Source organism: Pezoporus flaviventris, unplaced genomic scaffold, assembly GCF_033815535.1.
Source record: "Pezoporus flaviventris isolate CSIRO_AGI_PZ_B2104156 unplaced genomic scaffold, CSIRO_AGI_Pfla_v1 ptg000002l, whole genome shotgun sequence".
Classification (NCBI taxonomy): domain Eukaryota; kingdom Metazoa; phylum Chordata; class Aves; order Psittaciformes; family Psittacidae; genus Pezoporus; species Pezoporus flaviventris.
In genome coordinates this window covers 32,457,225-32,478,010 of record NW_026892550.1, presented here as the reverse complement: position 1 = coordinate 32,478,010, position 20,786 = coordinate 32,457,225, and the positions used below count along the sequence as shown (strand labels likewise).

The window sequence follows — 20,786 nt, the reverse complement described above, 5'->3', positions numbered from 1 at the left end:
AAAGTGATTTGAAAGAATTCTTGATAACTAAAGTATTTGTATGAAGTAAATGTAAAAGTTTTAGTTTTTTTAATCTCTATATATAGTGTATATTGGTGACTTCATATTGCATCACATTGATTTAATGATTCCTAATTCTTCCCAAATATTTTATTTTATTGTGGTCTATACCTTCTGCTAGAGGAAAGAAGTTGGTTAGCAATAGGTTTCCAGACTACTGAATTACAAACCTATCCCACAGGTGATTTTCAGGAGGTGTTTTTGCTTTGCTATCCCGACTTGAACTTCACTAGGCAATTTCGTCCTCTTCTTGGAGCAAAAAAAATATTTATTTTGAGAGATGTAATAATCTGTTTATTGACATAACAAAATATAAATGTTAAGTCAGAGATACACTTCATACTGTTATATCAGTGACAAAAATCAATGGGACTTTGAGAGTTGAAGCCAGTCCTTCTTTCCAACTGAAATTTAAGGTGAAATATTATTAAATTTAACGTGAAATAAGCTTCTAAATAAAATTATAGTAAATCAGGATAAAATGATACTATATCTTGTGCATGTGTTTCTGTGTATCTGTGTTTTCATGTTTTCATTGAACTATAAAATTGTGAGATTAACCTGTATAATAAGTAAACTGTTGAAAAGCTAGTTATAGGATATTTTCCAATATAGCTATTCCTTGGTAACAAGGGGCAAGAAAAAAAAAATAGGAGGGGAAAAAAAAACACCTAACTGTAAAAGTAAAACAGTTCTACTTGAAAAAAAAAAAGGCAGTTGAAGTCTGAGATACTGGCAGGGTATTGTGAACAAATGTGCTATGATTACCCAAAGGAGGTAAGATAAAAGCCTGAATGTGTCTATTATTATAAATGCTGGCAATCCAGAGATGCAGAGTAGGTGTTTGAATTTTTTTTGACAAATCTTTGGAACTTTATTAAATCTTTACTTTTAATGTAACTTTTAAAGGAGAGCTGTCCTGTAGCAACACTCAGTGTTAACCTGTAACAAACTTTCTTGAAAATGAAATGCATTACAGCCCTGAGATCTAGAAACTAGTAGTTTCTTCTTGTTTTGAGCTAACAGCTTAATCATTTTTGCTCCAAAAGCTAAACTCCAGATAGAGTACTATCAGAGGAAGGAACTGAGCTTCCATCAGCAAATTTAGGTGTTACTCAGATCAAATTTTTGATATGCTGAGTTTAGCATCTGATTTTGCAAGACCATATCTCCAAATCCATCATCAGTGGAAGTTGCATAGGTAAAAGCAGAAGAACAGAGGAAGTCTGTACAGCCAATTCTGTGAAATAAATCAGACTACTAGAGCCCCTTGTAGAAGTTCTCACAAAAAGTTTTATCTGTAACTTGTGTGTAACTTATGCAAATTACATACCAATTTTATATTGCCTGCTTCTCAGTGATGTGATTTGTAATTCGTTTAGACTTCTTCTGCATCTAATATTTATCTAATAAAATCACTTGTCATAATTGAATTGACAATTGAAAGGGTTGACATTGAAAAATTAATTAGTATTAGAAAATAAGTATAGGGATTTCTTTATGAAATCAAAAGCATTCCAAGGGAAATGGCATAAGGAGCCATAAGCATTCCAGATGATAAATTATTTTCTATGTAACAGTCAGATCTGTCTCTAAAAGATCAGCTTTTTTATACAATAAAAGTAGCTGCCCTGTTTTTAGCTTTTTAGTATTGTAAATATTTTCTTTTGGTGATGGAAAGATATCAAGAACCTACTTTCCATGGCACTGGTACTTTTATGGTACTTACGGATCTTAAGAAAGATTTCCGAAAGATCAATATAACTCTGGACAAAGCCACCAGTGAGTATACAATCACTGTATACTTAAAATTGAGTTGAGTATTTCTCTGCATTTGCCGCCAACCCCACCCTTATTTTTCCCATAGAATTGACTGACATGTGGGTAGAACCAAGCAAACATTTAAAAAAAAAAAAAAAATAAAGCTGATTATATGAGCAAAGAGGGATTGGGACATTGATGACATCCAGTATCTGAAGGGCTGAAGGGGGGCTAAAAGGATGCTGGGGAGGGACTGTAGTGATAGGACAAGGGATAATGGGTTCAAACTTAAACAGGGGGAGTTCAGGTTAGATATAAGGAAGAAGTTCTTTACTGTGGGGGTGGTGAGGCACTGGAATGGGTTGCCCAAGGAAGCTGTGAATGCTCCATCCATGGTGGTGTTCAAAGTCAGGTTGGATGGAGTCTTGGGTGACATAGTTTAGTGTGTGGTGTCCCTGCCCATGTCAGAGGGGTTGGAAGTAGATGATCTTAAGGTCCTTTCCAACTAACTATTCTATGATTCCATGATTCTATGATTCTACGGTTATTTTGCACATTAATACTAGGAAATATGGGTAAATCATACTATGTAAGAAGCTTCAGGATAAAACAGGGAACTGAAAGGGTGTATCAAAAAAATTGAGACTTTATTAGCCTTTACTGTTCATTAGCTTTTACACTGTTGTATCAGGGTGTATGATCATCTTGAAATCAACTAATGAAAGGGGTTCATCTCAGTTGTTTCCAGATATTTAGCTTCCAGTTCCTAACAGAATTATTTTTATAGATAATCTTGCATTACCTGCTTTTAAAGATCATTCCATTTCTATTAGATCAGTCCTCAAGGTCATCTGTTGTTTCCTTTACGAGATAACGGTTCTCTTCTGTATTGGAGTACCTCCATTGACATTGTGTTATCAATAAATTTCATCAGCATGCTCCTACTATTTTTTTCTGCCAAGACCACTAGTGAAAGTATTAAATCACATAACTAAAAAATCAGGTTCTGCAAAACTCCTCTATGTCTGTCTTTCACCACTTCCAGCAGGTATCTCTGCTTTAGACAATTCCTTACCTAACTTCTATTACCCTGAAATCAGTTAATGTATCATTTCATCAGTTTAGTAATGGTGATGGGTGAGAGCTATTGTATTTTCTATTTCCAGAAATAAAACAGGAATTTTATTAAAGGGAGCAGCTGGGTTAGTTTAACGTGATTTACTTTTGGTGCATAAGATACACATTTAGTGGAGCAAGTAGGAGACATCTAAAGAAAGAGTACAAGGAGCATTTCTGGGCAACTCTTCCCTGTATATTCTCTCCCCACCACTTGGCAGTGAGTGGCTGAAAGTGTTGTAATGTCAGAGTTCAGATTTGGGTTGTTATAATTAATAGGTATCAATTAATCCATAGGCCTTTTGAATTCATTCATTTGGTCTGTATAATCTTGTGATGGCAGCTTGCACAGTTGTGTTTTGTTTAGCAAATCTTTGCATTTGTTTGTTAGAGTTTCTGTTATGCTACTTGAATTGAGAGATCCCTGTTCTAATGTCGTAGTCTTAAGAATTCCCTATATATCATTACATAGGCCTTTATTGTATCCTTCAATTATCTGTTTTGCAAGCTGAAAAACTGGTTGATTCCACTTTCTTCCATTGTGGAGCAACTTCAAAATCCTTCCATTTTCTTCCTGTCTTTTCTGCCTCTTTCCTAGGTTGGATGCATTTTTTTGAGATGCAGTGATCAGAAATTCAGTATTCAACATGAATATACAGTGGGTGAATTTATAGCACTAAAAAAAGTTTCCTGCTGTGGGGTTGGTTTTTTTTTCTCTAATAATTTCTAACGTTTTAATGCTGCTTTTTTTGACTGAGACTTTAGCTGGTACTTTTAGAGAACTAATCACAGAGAGTCTTAGGTTCTTTTTCTAACCAGAATTTAGAATCCACCATTTTGAACTTCTAAAAAGGGGTATTTATTTTCACACAATTCCCAGTGATACCTTTTCACTCATTCTGCTTCTGTGTACTATTCACAGCTGTTTCAAACAAATATCTCTCTCTCTTGAAGTAGTTTACCAGACATGACTGTAGAATTATGTGTTCCTGGAGAGATTCCCCAAACTTTTTTTAATAAAGGAGGTCACAGTATAATAGTGATGCACTTTTTAAAATAACCTTAATTAACAGTGTTGAGTTGAAATACAGCAAATTACAGTGATGTAAAATTGCAACCCTAAAACTTCAATGCTACACAATTGCCGTGGAATAAGTAATCTTTATTTGCTTGCTCTTTATGAGAGGAAAAGAGAGAGACTATCTTTAAAAATCATCATCTTAAGGAAGGAAAAATAGGCTTGCAGCCTCAATAGTTATATATATTTTTCAATAGAATCATAGCATTATAGAATACCAGCTTAGAAGGCACCTCAAGGATCATCTGGTCCAACATTTCTAGGCAAAGCATTTTCTAGACTAGATGGTGCAGTACCCTGTCCAGCCAGATCTTAAAAGTGTCCAAAGCTGAAAATCCACCACTTCCCTGGGGACATTATTCAAATGTCTGATTGTTCTCATTGTGAAAAAATTTTCCTCTAGTGTCCAGTTGAAACCTCACCAGGAGTAAACTTGCACCCACTACTCTTCATCTCTTCCATGTGACTACTTGTAAAAAGGGAGTCTCCATCTTTTTTTTAGCTATCCTTTAAATACTGTAACATGGTGATGAAGTGTCACCTGAGCCTTTTCTCCAGACTGAAAAACTCAGCTTTCTCAGTTTTTCCTCATAGAGCAGGCTTCCCAGTCCTTTTATCATCTTTGTGGCCTTCTCTAGACTCTTTCCAGCCTGTCCACATCTTTCTTGGATAGTAAGGACCAAAACTGAACACAGTATTCCAGGTGTGGCCTGAATAGAGTGGATAATGACTTCTTTGTCTCTGCTGGTGATGCCCTTGTTCATGTAATCCAGCATCCTGTTAGCTTTCTTTGCCACAGCAGCATACTGTTTATTCATATTGAGCTTGCTGTCCACCAGGACTTCCACAACCTTTTCCACACAGGTGCCCCCCAGTTGGGTAAGTCCCAGCCTGTGCTGTACTCTTGGATGTTTACCAGGTGCAAGACCTTACATTTGTTCTTGTTGAACTTCTTAAGCTTCTTGTTAGCCCACTCTTTCAGCCTAGCCAGATCATCCTGTAGGGTGGTTTTCCCTTCCAAAGTGCCAATTTCTCCATTCAGTTTGGTGTCATCACAGAAATTCATCAGGGTACACTAGATTCCATCATCCAGATCATTTGTGAAGACTTCGAATGACATTGTACCCAGTACTGATCCCTGGAGAGCCCCATTTGTGACAGGTTGTGACACATCAGTTTCTGTAGGAAGAAGCTGTGGGAAACCATATTGAAAGGCTTGGAGAAATCCAGGTAGACAGTGTCCAACGTTCACCCCACATCAACTGAGCAAGTTACTTTACTATGTAGCTGAGTGAAAACTTGCATACAAAATAAACTTCAAAGAGTATTAAAACTAAATTGTCTTGATTTCAATCCTTCAGTTTCTATTCACTTCACTTTCTAGTGTCACCTACATCTAAATATAATTTTTTTTCAGACTGCAAGTGCTGTGGAGCACACATGGATTTTTGTTGGGTTTACAATTTGGGGAGGAGTTGTGACATTATCAGGACTTCCTATTTATTGTTATTATGTAGTATCTAACTAGCTGATTCAGATTAGTAGAAAAACTTTCATTAATATCAATGGAGAGTAAAAACAGTAATGCATATAAAGCCATACTCTTTCAGCATGTAAAATGAAATTAAATGCCATGCCATTTATGCCATGTTCACTGACTTTTGTTGTTTTGTTGGCAATGTATGTTCAGTATGCCTTAGTGCAGACACCTGAATTAGGTTTCTAATTCTGTAATGTGCACATAAGAATGAGACCTTATCTAAAAATCCTTTCAGACATCATTGTTTTCCCACATTCCAGCTGAACTCATTGATTCTTGCCTGTATTAGTTGAGTCTGCATTGAAAAAAGTTAATCAGATTTTGCTTTCTTTTACAGGAAACACACGAATTTCTTCAGACCAATTAAAAGACATAAATTGGGTATAGTCTGTGAGCAAACTTTTTCAGAATACCCGTTTTCCACTGAAGCAAACACTACATTCTCATCTTCTTTTCTATTGGTGTTTTACTCAAAATAATGTGTACATCTGTAGGGTAAAAAGCAAAGTATATATTTGCTATTCGGAGAATAGAAATTCTTCCAGTAAAAATCATAGTTCGAAGGCAGAAGCATTAGTACTTCAGGGTAAACAATGAAAGCTGTTCTTTGATGTTCCTGTCACTGCAGACTGCAGGAGGAAGCTGAAGACTTCAGTCTACCTAATGTGGCAGTTACTATTGGTTTTTGCACGTAATGTATTGTGATGAATCACGCACGTGCATAACTTGTTCCAGGTTTGCTTTAATTATCATAGATCATCTTCATAATTTGCCACTTGCAACCTAATATATTATGATAGTTGAAGTAATATGTTCTAGTTATAATTGGTTGCCCACTATTGATATGGGTAATGGATCTCTCCTGTGAAATACAAACAGTAACTAGATGCACAGCATGCAGGTGAGTTAAGTACCCACACTACCCAGAAATCAGCAGGTATTCTTCATGACTTAGTCTCCAGATATATTTTTTTTGGAAGCTCAGCATATCTCTAATTGCAATTATATTTTGTGTCCGTCTTGTCTCAGATCCTAGAAAAGGGGTTTCTGTGTATAAATATTTAAATATGAAAGTAAAAAGCAATACCAAGCACTTTTCTGCAGACTTAGAGAAATATAACTGGCATAGATATTTTCATAGCATTCCCATTTACATTAGTAGATTTGGTCTTGAGGATAATTCACATCCCAAAGAGGAAAATCAAATCTTTAATCTGGAAACTGGGAGTTACATTTTGACATGGCAAGTCTTCATATTATATGTTTAGTTCAGTGTAATCAACAGCATTAATAAATCAGTGGATTGACTGAATTCTGAAAGGATTGTAGCTCTTGCACAATAAATTGATTTTTTTGTTCTCCACGTGAACACAGAAACACTGTAGTTAAGTGCACAGTTGGTGTAATATTGACCTTTTTCCTCCTCATACTTAGTTGCTGTGTGTTCAAGGTTGACAAGGGCAATTATATCCCACCAGTGTCTATCAGTAACCATATTTGTCTAGGGTACTGATTTTCTCCAAAACACTTCTTGGATTTTAAGGCCTGCCCTCTTTTACGTGTTCTCTTCAAAAGTTCCAAAATAAGATGGAGACAAAATTTACATCTTTGCAAAGTACTATTGAGAAGTTTGATAAAAAAAAATATAAAATATGTGCTTGAGGCAAATGTTTGCAGATCAGCATAAGCTTTTTAAGTATTTCACTTGGTTTCTTTCAGCAAATTCAGTTATAGGTGTTGAAGAGCAAACTGTCAAAACCTTTAAAGTCTTAGCCCCTCTTCTCATCCTTACTGTTTTACACCTTTCTGAAAAGACTTTAAAAAAATAAAAAGTGCAAAGAACATTACATCCAAAACCACACGCAGATTTATCCTACGGTGATTAGTTTTAGTGAACAAGGTCTCATTTGACTTTGCATATTTCAAAAATAACTTTGACTAGGATATTACTTTTGTGACATTCATTGCAAGAAATCTCTGAAAAGAATAAATTACATTCTATTCAATTCATTTTTATTTATTTGAGGCTTTTATGTTACCTCTAAGATACATGACATAGCAGTTTTCACTGAATTTTCTGTTCTAATTCCAACTTACCTAATACTGACCTGATCACCTACCAGACAGTGATTATATTTCTGCATAGCTTGCAGAATTGGTGGAAGTACATGACAAAATACAAATTAAATTATTCGTAGGAAATCCAGTTTCTCATTACAATAGAAATAGATAAATAGATATCACACAGATAATACTTAGATAAAACATGATAGAGAAATGAGACAACTTAGGATTTTGGAGGGGAAGAAAAGAGTTTGATGGTTTAGAGTAGCATGTAAGAGACTGTTTGATCATATCTCTGGTGTACACATGGATCTGGTGAAATCTATGTACCACCGTCAGTGATGTTGGCAGCTGGAATGAGGGAACAAAAAACACTCAAAAAAGTTGCATGCTTGAGCTGGGATCTTAGTTGTGAAAGACTTGATATTGCAAAACATTCATTTTCAGCATTTTATTGGCTCTTGTTAGAAGTACTTCCTTTGATGGGCCAAAATTTAATCTCTGAACTGATTAAAATGTTAACTCTTTGATTAATCTGTGATAAAATAGAGTTCTTTTAAAAGCCAGACTCTGTTTAATTAACAATAATTTGAGATTTTAGATGGCACAGACCTGAATATTGACATTGACAACTGGCTTTCAAATATATTAGGTTTCTCTCAGAGCTGTCAAAATCTATCTTGCTAAGCATTCAGCAAAAATCTGTGGTAAAAAGCTTCTTGTCCTATCATTCCATTCACATTGGCCATTCTCAGCTTTGTGTTCATCATGATCATCAGTAAATGTTTACCATGATCTCAGCATACAGAATCAAGGGAGCAGTAGAAAAGTGGTCTATGCATACAATCATAATGATGATACAACTTAATCTAAAGTAAGTGTGAAGATGTAGTCTTTACATTCCTAAGATTGTCTTCATATACACAGAGTCATCTTCTGACTTCTCAAGAATGTGCAATGGTAATTTTGGACGAACAACCTTGCTAGATAGGATGCATTTCTCATAGTGCTGACAGCAGCAAAACTAATTGTATTCTGTGTAAACAGAAAATATTTTCTTTTTAAGGAATAAATCCAAGTTGAAAAAATAAAGCACATTGTGGGTTTATGCTTATCCAACGCTTTGTTGAGAAGTAAATTAAAGCGCAGAAATTGATGTAGTCTTGTTCACAATAACTTAAGCAATTAAATATTGCAGTCACTTTTAAAATCTTTTACCTTAAGCACTGTTTTTCTTGCATGTTTTACTCTTTCCTTCTGAAAAGAAAGGTTCAGTAATCATTCCACAGTGAAAGTGTGGTTTGTATTTCTGTTTGTTTTGGATAGTGGGCTCTGTGTATCTCAGGATAAAGTATTGTGAAGTTGAAAAATTTGCATGGTATGGGTGAAGAGTAATTGAATAAAGAGGTCTTTTGTTCAGAACCACCAGTACTTATAGCATGACATTCATATTTGCTACTAATTTAAGCAATGTCAGATTTGATACGAAAAGGGGTGCACAGCGCTCTAATTACCTGTTTTTAACATGTTTTGCATTGTATAACAGGGAGACCTGTTCTTTAAAGTTACTTTTTGCTGTCTTACTTCTATGACACCAATTATTATAAGCATGTATGACAGGTAATTGGCATCTTCATAGCTGTGAGGCTGCATCTCAGCAGGTTTTACAGTAATACTGTGAACATGAAAATAGTATGTTAAGAATCTGTTCAATGGAAAGGATATAATAGAAAATGCACTAAACAATGTTTGACAGAAAAAGTCACTCATGAGAAACTGAATAGTTTCTAAGTAATGACATTTTAAGATTAAAATGTTACATATTCCAAGGCTGCCTTTCAAAACTATTGCTCAATTTTACTGTCACGAGCTCTAGGGGATGTACATCACTGTTAATAACGAAGTTAATTAACAACACGTTGAGGTTCTGTAGAGACCATATAGGTATATTTCTGTTCCAATTAAATAAAAACTACATGCTGTGTAGAAGGAGGTCAAGCTTTATTACTAATATACAGTTATGTTATTGGGTTTTACTGTGACAAGCTTATAAAATAATACATGCGTATAGAGAGTGCTGGTTTTGTCACAATATAAGAAGTTTGTACAGAACATGATATATGTTATTATATATAACAGATGTATAAATCTATAGATGTATATACAAATATATACACATATATGACTAACTATACATAAATACAGTATTTAATAGGTACTTGTTCTATGCAAACTTTTCTATTCAGACTATATGTATGATTATAGTTTTATATGTATATATAAAAACATAGATATGTATACAAACCAATATATTTCTATAAAAGCATTCTTTAATTATTTTTATTTTTTACATGAATTGTACCTGAGTGGATTTATCTGGACCCAAGAAATGTGTTCAAATTTTAGACAGTTGTTTACTGTTCTTAATAGCAATGCTGTGATCTGTGGTCTCCAGTTCTGCACATGGCTGGCATTATGATAGCAGACTACTGCTGCAGTAGACTGTCACGTCCATTCATTCATACTGAATGAGGCTGGTGCTGAGAACCTAGCATTATTTATTCTCTGTAGAATAACAGCAAATCTTAGCTGTTGCTAATTCATTTGTTACCAAGAACTTTGGATCAATTGTGCCAGTGATTCAACTCAATAAACTAGTAAATAAAAATGCCCTACATGATCTTTGGCTCAGGACTCTTTCCAGCTGTGTCTAGGGACATGACTCAAATACAATTTACAAAAGAGCACTACTCACATAAGTAACTAGGATGCTTCTCTGAGAGGATGATAAATGTCTAGCCCTATCCCCTCTGTTCCATTTAACTTACCGAAATCCTATGTGGAGGGTCACATTTTGTGAGAAGGTTTTTTACCTGCGTTGTTTCTGTGCCCTCAATTGCTGTTTGTTAAATAACAGCATCAGCTCTACCTTATGTTAGCTCCTTCTTGATTTACAAACACTTAAGTCATTCTTACTTAGGGGTTTCAAGAGTCCTTACCAACAAAGTTGGAGAGAGAATGTATGGAAAAACTCACTACCCATTTTTACCATCTCCACATGCAACTGAGTGGAGATGAAGTTCCAGTTCAGTATCCTGAAAGTGAAAACTAATTTTCAGGTGTGCAATGTATTCTTCCCCAGCTCAAATCAACGTGTGGTGTCTCATAGATGTTAACATAGCAATATAATCACTCAAGTTCCAAGTTAAGACCTTTGAAGTTGATAGTCAAAGAAATAGATGTGCTGGATCATTTCACTGTTTTATCTGGCAGGCAGCAGTAAAGTTTTATGAGCTTTTCTGAATCGCTTATACATAAAATAGCATTGATGGTGTACCATCTCTTTTATTTTGCATTTTTTCTGTGGGATGAAAGGTTCTATCTGAGTACGTATAATAAATATTCCACTGACTTTGTGTGGGTGTTAAGCAAGAATCACTGCCTCTGATGGATTGCAAAACCTGATGCCATTGCGCAGCCATATATGTCCTGTCCCATGAGGATTAGGACCTGTGGGAGACCTGCTGCCTCCTGGAAGGGCAGGTGAGTCCAGGCAACTGTATTGCTGTCCTTTTGTCTGTACTAGGGTCATGGTATATAACCTCCAGTTGTCTACTTCTAGAAGCTAGTTAGGAACATTTAGATGAAATTTTAATTTTCTTGAAGATTGGCGGCTACACATTCCGATAATAGTAACTTCCACTTCCTTTTCTGACACGGCAGATGCGGGGATTCTTGTCCCAGGTCTGTTGGGAGAGTCTGTGCATGAGCTGAACTACTATAGATTAAGAGTCCAGTTTTTGAAGTTTCAAATGACTGATCAGAACTCCTCTGCTAAATAGTACATTTCCCATTAAAACCAGCAGACTGATAAATCTGACTGATTCCAGTGAAACTGAATGATTCTATACCTGAGCACCTCAGAAGGACCTGATCACGGATGATCCTCCATTGCTATTTGTTAGACCTTAACTGGCTGCTATTTTCAGTTTTCCTTCCTGAGTTTCTGACGGCAGCACTCTTTGATCATGCTTCAGTAAATGAAGATCAGAGCATCAAAGGGAGTTAAATATGTTGGCAGTGAGTGTCGTCAAGCTTGACTTTCAAGTGTGCAATGCTAAGAATATATTCAGAAATACGAGTGAAGTGAATCAGGACAGTTAGGCACCTAAGAATTGAAATCATGAAGGGAAGAATTTTGAGCACAGGGTCACCTAAATTTAAAAATAGGAAATATTGAAGAGAGCAGAGTTACAAGAGAGCAGGGTTCCTTTTTCTTGAATTTAAATATCTATTATTGACAGTTGTGAAGTCATTGCTCATTAGCTGACCCTCCAGAGGTGAAAGATTAAATTCCTGCAACTGATTCTGCATATAGAAAACATAAGTATGAATTTTAAGCTTGTTGCCATAGATCTGTACACATTAACATTTTCAAGTTTACCTTCAAGCTTCTTTGCTGTCTGGGCTTCAGAATTTCTGAAGCAGACTATACAGAGATCTATGGTGCACATATACTGATGACAAAAATAGTGATGCTTAGACATTAGGAAATTAGACACAAATGAGGGGGGCTTGTATTTGGTTTTATGCTTGTTTATAAAAAGCACATAGGTTCTCAAATGGTGTGAATAAATGATTTGGTAACTGGTCACCATACATTAGAGGATTTTTAATACTGAACCTTTGGTTTTCCAGTATCTTGCACCATACTGCTACAATGGTATTTTAGTATTTAAGCTTCTTTCATGTTTATATTGACTGCACTGTCAAGCTATGTGTTCATTTTATTATATATATAAATATAAAAGATATTTCAAAAATTTAATAAAATATGGAATGTATTTAAAACTGTAGAGCCAATCAGTATCATGATCTAATCTAACATGCACTCAGTTTTCCTCAGAAGCTAAAAATAGGATGGTTATCCTGTTCCTTAATCTCTGCCTGTCACAAGTTTGAAGACAATATTAAGAATTATTTTGCTGGTTGCTGTGCCCAGTAGGCAGCCAGGCCCCACCCAGCCCCTTGCTTACTGCCCCAGTGTGGTGGGAAAGAGAATCAGAAGGGTAAAAGTGAGGAAACTCATGGGTTGAGGTAAAGACAGTTTAACAGATAAAGCAGAAACTGTGTGCTTGAGCAAAGCAAAATAAGGAACCGGTTCACTACTTCCCATCAGTAGGTAGATACTTAGCCGTTTCCAGGAAAATGGGTTTCATCATGCATAACTTATCTAGGAAGACAAACACTGTAACTCTGAACATCCTCTCATTCCCCCTCCTCCTTTAATTGCTGAGCACAACCTCCTATGGTGTGGGATATCCCTTTGGTCAGCTGAGGTCAGCTGTCATCGCTCAGCTCCTTATGCACTCAGTCACTTGTGGGGCAGTGTGGAAAGCAGAAAAAAACATGATGCTGCATAAGTACTGCTCAGCAACACCTAAAACATCACTGTGTTATCAACTATGGTTTGGTCACAAATCGAGAACAGAGCCCCATACTAGCTACTGTGAAGAAAATTAACTCTATCCTACCATTTAGAAAGAAAAAAATCCCAGAAAATGCTGAGCTTTTACACTTCACCTATTTTTTCTTGAAATAAAAAAAAAAAAAAATGCTGATCAAATGCTTCTTCACCCTACATTTGTAAAATACTGAAAGCATAGTGAAATTAAAAAAAAAAAAAATTGTCATGGGGAAAAAGTATTTACATAAATGTGGGAAGTGAAGTGTGCTTTTTTTTTTGTATTTGATCCATTATTGTTAAGTTGTTATCACATGCAAAATTGCAGCATTATTAAAGGCTCAGTGGAAAATTGTGTAGGCTGTTTGGATTTTTGTTTGAAGAGGAGTTCTAGAAACAAAAACTGTTGTGCAGTTCAGGACATACTGTACTTTTTTTTTCCTTCCCTTTTTGGCAGACAGTAAAACGTGAGCGTAATTGGAATGTAAAAAAGATAAGAATGAAACACGATTTTCAGATACTGGTGTTATTGTCAAGGGCTTTATTCCATGTATCTATTTAATTTATTAATGTTCAGTCTTTATGTGTGAGAAACTCCCGAATTCCTGATTATTAAAACAGAAAATCATTTTATAGTTAACTTCAGAACATTGTAAGTTGGTAACATTTATAAAAAATACTGTCTGAAAATAGCTCTTTGTGTATATTCTTAGTGTCATTAGGTTTAGTTTTCTTTAAAAAATAATCATGATCTTTTCCATATGTTTTATGTTTATTACTGTTGGATTCGTTGGCTTTGCAAAGCTGTGGTGGGGGATTTATAATATATTTGCTGGTGCATATATCAACAAAATTGTTAAGTTGCGGTTGAGAATTCCTATCATCTGTGCTAAAGCTAGGAAGACCTTTCTCCTGCAATTTGTATTAAATTCTCAGGACACATGATCAGTTTTTCCACAGGAACAGAAAGGAAAGAACATTTTCATGTGTGTCCTGAAGGAACCAGACGTGAAAGTAAATGAGGTGCAATGAACATGCATCTCCAAAATGCCATTTCTACATTTGGTATTCAACAAATAATCAACACCTCCATACGGTTTAAAGAAATAAAATAGCATTTTACAGTTTAGTAACATGTCAGTCCAGCAGCAGCTATAATAAGTATTTTATTATAGATAATCTGCATCTGTTTTATATTTTATGAAAGATATACAGTTTATGAACACACTGTATATCACAATGCAAAGAGGAAAATAATGGTAGAGAAAAAAATAAATTATCATCCAATGTTTAGATTTTTTGAAGTTCTTGTATATTTTGTAATAATAATTAAGTATTTAAAAAAATATGCCTGATGATTAAATTCTTCATAATTCGTTCTCACTGCAGGTTCCTGGATCATCAGAGACCCACCAGCATAACTCCATATAGGAAGCTGAAGGTAAGATGAAACATCCCACAGCCTCAAGCTCCAGTGGGACCTGTATGTTTCATTGGTACTTTTTACATGACATGCAGTTGTCTAACTGACAGAATAGAGAAAACTACAAAATTACAATAGGCTAGTATGTGCTCAGTATACAGTGTTCTACTGACTTACCCATTATTAATAATTGATGCTGCTGTATCTAATTTACTGTTGTTGCAATAACAGCGTAGGTCAAAATTTAAAATGGGATAAATTCATGTAGCGCTAACATTAACAGATGCGAGTGTTTTGTTTGAGAAGGAAGATCCAAGTTGGTAAATTCTCTACCCTATTACCAAACTTGGGAGTTACACAAGAATAGAACATAATTGAATAAATAATGAAATTCTCAAAATGAACTATTAAATCTCTGTGAGACTTATCAGGTCTCCACAGGAAACTACTATTGCCTATGTCTGCCATATTGTGATTTTTTTTATGATGCCTCTCCTTAGGTTAATAATTTGCAAGTGTCATTTGCTATAACCCCAACTCAGCTGAAAGCATGAAAGGTACCAGAACTCTGTTGGTGCCCCCTCGGAATTGTTTGTATTTGGCAGCAGTCTGACTGTGAGCAAATCTGAATCTGTCTGATCAGTACTTCCTTAGTGACTGTACTGAATTGAACAAGTACCTGGATTTGGGTTTATTTTCCCTTTGGTTTTAGCTTAGTGATTTTTCTCACTGGTAACCAAAGTCAAGTAATTTAAAGCTCGTGAACCTCATAAAAAGGGTTCATTTAAGACCATATTCTGCATCTTGTGACACCAAATGGAAAGCGTGTTCTTCTGTATGACTACAAAAGATTTTAGAACAGCTATCAGATACACATTCTGCTCATTAATGTTTGTACAGTATCCTGCCTTAAAAGAACTACAGTTTCCTAGAGCAAGTAATTCAGAATTCGACTACACTCTTCAAGTTTAATAGGTTGAGCTCTTTGAGTTCCCCTACCTCCTCCTGATTGATGGTTTGTTTCTTCTTTTAATACAAAATTCAGTAAAATTTCCCACAGTGAAAAGGGTCTTTTAATTATAAAACACCAGCGTGTGGGAATGATTCAATTTACACATCAAAAAAGTTCAGTTACTTGACCATAATTTATTTTCTGTGCTGATCATTTACAGACCACAGATTCTTCTAACCCCCCTCCCCCCAGCCGTTCTCACTTGCTCTCTCTGTGTGTAAAAGAATAAATATCTCAATAACCTGGAAAAGTCTTTAGATATTGTATCAGTCATCAGAACTACAGTATTCATTATGAGACTTTTTTACCAGCTTTTATCCCTTTCTCATTTCCTAGCTGTGTTGTCATATTTAATTTAAATGTGTTCTGTAATTGCTGAGTAATACTTTTCCTTTTTTCTTGGCTCTAACAAAGGAACAGTGTAAGTAAGGAGGGGTAGGGTTTCTCACTCATGAAACTGGGAGAGTAAGAAATGTTGCCTTAAAAAGATATTTGCAGTTCTAATGTTGCATACAACACAACTGAGCACTATGTCCTTTTTCAGTAGCCCTCTCCAGCACTATAACTTGTCTCCTGCAGGGGATAATAAAGATCTATATTTAAATTATTGTCTTTATTTTAGTTTAAGGCTTACTTAATTAATACCAAAATTGAGTTCTGGGAGGAATGAAAAATTTCCATGTACTTCCTCTATGCAGTCTTAATCATCTTTGTTGGTTTATTTTCAGGACATAGCTTAGGACTTGCATTGGTAGGTATAGCAGCTTTTAATGACAAAGCTTTGTAGGTTCTGGATGTGATTTTCCTAGCAAAATCAAAGAAGTTAATCTTACTTTGCACTCATTATGCGCATAAGAGAAATAAGCAGTAGAAATGTCCAGATTACCATTTATACAGATAGATAGTTTTAAATACATTTACAGATATGTTCTTATATTTATTTTGGTTTTAATCAAATGTGGTTTGTTACTGAAAACTATTAGATTATATTATGTTCATTTTATAATACAAAAATACCTATATGGAATTGTAGATATTATATAATTTATTCTAGATTTTGCATATAATTTTGGTATTCAGCTATGTACTTGACAATATTTATATGTTGACAATTTGTTGCAACACATATACATAGGCAAAGTCTAGCTACTGAAATAAACTGTTGCTACTTCTTTTCTATTTTAGCCTGTTTTCCACTTCAAGAGAGATGTAGGAACATGTCAGACTTGGGGCAGAGGGGCAGTTTTTCAAATTCTTTTCAGCTATTTGAAATGTGCTTCTCTTTTACCTTCAACTAAGCATTTAAACTAAAATAGCCGACATGAATATGTGTCTGTAGTGTCCCTATGAGGGAAAAACTGAAAGCCTGTTTTTTTAATATCTGCACTTGCTGCTGTTTGGATATGCTTTTATGTAGAAACACATATGTATCCCTAACACAGAGCTGGTGCAGTGCTGTGTTTTTGAATTTCAGCCTGGGAGCAGCGCTGCTAAAGAGAAAAAAGACTGCTACTGCTGAACCCAGGACACCCTGAATAAGACTTACGAGCTGAAACTAGTGTGTGCTTGTAAAACTAATCAATGTAAAATGTTATCTTCCATTGCCCATTTGCCCATTACAGGCTAAAGGAAGCTAGTAATTCTATCAGTTTGATTTTACAAATTTAAATTTCCATTACTGCAGTTTCCACTAATTCACCTGAACCTTACTGTACTCAAATTCTTTTTAGTAAAGGGAACAATTCAGTGCACATGGGGACAGCAAAAACCAAGATCAATGAATACAGGCACAGATCTTTCGAGTTCTTATTATTCTTCATACAGTCATACATCTTAATACTAAGTACACTTGGCATTTATTTCCAAAAGCTAATATTTAAAATTCTTTATGATCTCTGAATGTACCTCTGGATCTTCCATCTGATTGGCATGTTGTGCTAAGTAAATGCTCACATACGTGATCTTACAGATATGCGTGTGGAAGGTGGATTGTACTTTCATTATCAAAAAAACAGCTTATTCTGGTCTGTGTTTTTTGTAATGCAATCAGTTAATTGAACTCCTCTGTTCTTCTACATCAGTATGCCCAAAGCCACGAATAGGCAGCATTTTCAAATGACTCCCAAGGTTGGTACACTATTCAAACAGTGTGTGTCCTGAAAGATGCAACCAAGCAGTCTGTACTCCTGCTGGTGGTGCAGGAGGAGTCCTGTAATGATGCATCTGGTTCTTCTTCGGCTTTTTTGGTACTTCCCATAATGACTTCCAGGCCCGTTTCATTTACCGAGTAAGCCCTGTCATGTTGTTGTCAGTAGGTCTGTGAACCTACAGTTGTCAAGTTTTTAACAGCTTAAATCCTCAGTAGATCTCAACTATATCTATTACAAAAGTAATAATAATAATAATAATAATTAATAATCCTGGTGTCAAGAAGGTCTCTATTGAAAGCAATTTTAAAATACTTTTTAAATGTGTGTCCTTCCAGATTATTATCTTATGACTATTTACTAATGTAAACAAAATCTAAAATCAATACCCCTGTACAAAACTTATTAATTTTGATAGTAGATGAAAGTAATTTAAATTTTACTATTATATTTTTTTATGATCATTTATTTTCAACTTCTCTTTTCTGGCTTAAATGTTAGCCTTTTGATTCAATTTCCATTCGTGACAGTCAAATGGTGTTGTACACTGTGTAAAAGGTTGATATTTTAGTAGAGGTTTCTATATTTAATAGATATCTAGATGATACAGTTTTGTTGCAGAAATTATTATTGTCACAACCTTTTTTCTTTTGTTTTTTTCTTTTCTTTCCCTAACAATCCATGGAAGTGTTGGGTGTCAGTAAGACCACAATGTTTTCACCCCAACACAAAGCACTTATGGCTTCCACTGTGTTGTATATATTTTTGGACATCCATGGAATTTTTCATTTAATAAGTAGGAATTACAGTGACTTAGTGTCTCCTGTTGTACCTTGACTCTGTTTATGCACTAAATGTGTCACAGCGTCTTGAGTCCTCATATTGTTGATACAAGAATTGGAGCTGAATTCCCAGCTAATAGTAGACCCATCTCCTTCGTACAACACGTTTTATTTTTTAGTTTTGTTGGGGTTAGGAGGGTTTTTTTACAGCTAGGCATCTCTGTGATTACTCTTTAAATGCTGTGATTCCTCCTCATTACTAACAGGTCATTGCTATCTTTGCCAAGCTGCCTGTACATATGAACTGTAGAGAGACAAGCTAGTGGAAATATTTTTTTTCAAGTTGTTCTCAGTAGAATGTAAAGGTATTGTACTCAGTCAGTTACAGAGACCTGCATTATTGGATAGATGTTCTTATATTTTCAGATATTTTGAGCCTCTTACACAAAACTGCACTGTTTGGCATGTAAGTTTTAAACCTGAGAAGTGATTTCTCAAAAAAAAACCCAAAAAAAAAAACAAAAAAAAAAGGCAAAAAACACCAGTATCTGAGCTACCAGTAAGCATTGGCAAAGATGAATTTGAAAGCTTCTTTGCCTTGAAAGCTGATGTCCCCATCTGAAACGCTGAGCTGCAAGTTGTTAGTCTGGGAGTCACAGGCCTGAATTAGTTCCCCTTCTGTATAGACTACTTCTCACTCCTCCCATTCAAAATCCAAGGACAGTATTAGTGATGGTGCTAGTTCCTGTCTTTAGAAAATTGTTTCCTTGAAAGTGGAAAAATTTCTGTTTCTAGGTCCTTCTCAAAACCATGTAACTTGCTTCTGAGCAGTAACTGTAAAGACCAGCCGCAGAATGGCATAAGGAGGAAGGATCGTTATTTACGCTAGGGCTTTGTGTAAGTAGTTCTGGAAGGATGGATTAGGGCCAAGATTCTCCTCTCCTGGTAAAATTCCACAACTTTCTGCTATGCTTGTAAAAGGAAATTTCTCTGTCTCCAAGGTTCTTAATCATCAGGAATTTGGTGTACCCCCAGTACAGGCCCTATTGTACAGCCCCTGTTCCAAAACTCTCCTGGAGATCTATTAATTTATTAATTCGACCTCTCAAGCCAATGAAGATATTAAAGCTGTTAAATTTGAGTCAGTTTTCATCACAATCAACATGATACTTTTAATCTGAAGTGGCCAGAGCCATTTGGTCAGTAATGAGCTCAGTTTTGTCAGACTATTAAGCAGTTTCTGAACATATGCAACATACCCTGTTTAATAGCAGAATAAAGTGAAGAGATGCCTCCTTTGTGAAGCTCACATAGTATGAGATGGAAAGTGACTCCTGGAACACATTCCTGTTTTGCCACATGAGCAACATCCTGAACCTCTTGGGATTCCAGCAGAAAGGGGAAACTAGTCCTTACTCTTGAGCCTCAGCACAACCTGCTAGCATAGCCACAAGCAATAGACTGTAGAGCTTATATATAGCTATATATAGCTATAGAGTTTGTGCTCTGTTTCATCAGGGCAGGGCTGACCCAATGCATACAGGTCATCAACTGACTCAGTATGAAGTGTTGAGGGAAATACATATGTTGTAGATGTGGCATAGATGTGATTCTGTGATTTTATATTTTTTTATTAATTTTTTTTTCATGAAAAAATGAAAACTTGCCTTTTTCCATAAAAACCATGTCTGTCCTTATTGGTAGGATTCTCCTTTAGACCATTTGCAGAGAAAACAGAGAAAATCGTGGATTCCCTTTCAGAGTACTGAGCAATGAGAAGAACATTGTGCCTAGGTACAACTGTACACTGGTATAATCCAGGAGTTTCAGTACTGCCTGTTAGGACCCTTTAATCTTTGGCAAAATTTACTTTTATTTCTACAGATTGTTGATATTTACAGAGGCGTTGTTCAGTCCAGGATGAGAGACTAAGTATCCCAGGTGATAAATTCTAGAAGATATTGTCATTGCTGGTCAGTAAAAAAATTTATACTTACTGTAGACTAGAATAGTAATCTTTTGCTTTCCATGTAGAAAACCAAGTTCTTTTTTCAGGAAAAATATTTGCAATGAAATAGAAGCTGGGTTTTCTCAGATATTATGAATACAGCTGAACTAATTGGAGTGTGGGTGTTTTGAGTAGTGCATTAGATTAAAAAAAGCAGGGACTTTAACAAGTTTTTCATTCTCTCTTGCTCATACTGTTTATCACTTGCATGCCAAAAAGAAGTAAACCAAAAAAAGAAGGAAAAATAATGAACATTTTGGTGGTTTCTTAAACGAAATGTTAAATGATGTTGGCAGTCAGTTTCACCTTTGCAGCGTAGGAATAACATGTA

General features: G+C 35.4%; 1 protein-coding gene across 1 annotated transcript in view; it reads left to right on the top strand.

Annotated features, from left to right (window-relative positions):
• TENM3 (teneurin transmembrane protein 3) overlaps positions 1-20,786 on the top strand; it is a 1,360,315-nt gene that overhangs the window by 880,186 nt on the left and 459,343 nt on the right. The window contains exon 6 of the mRNA XM_061474586.1: positions 14,473-14,524. The gene's annotated coding sequence lies outside the window, so the exon portion shown is untranslated. The remainder of the gene's footprint in view (positions 1-14,472; positions 14,525-20,786) is intronic.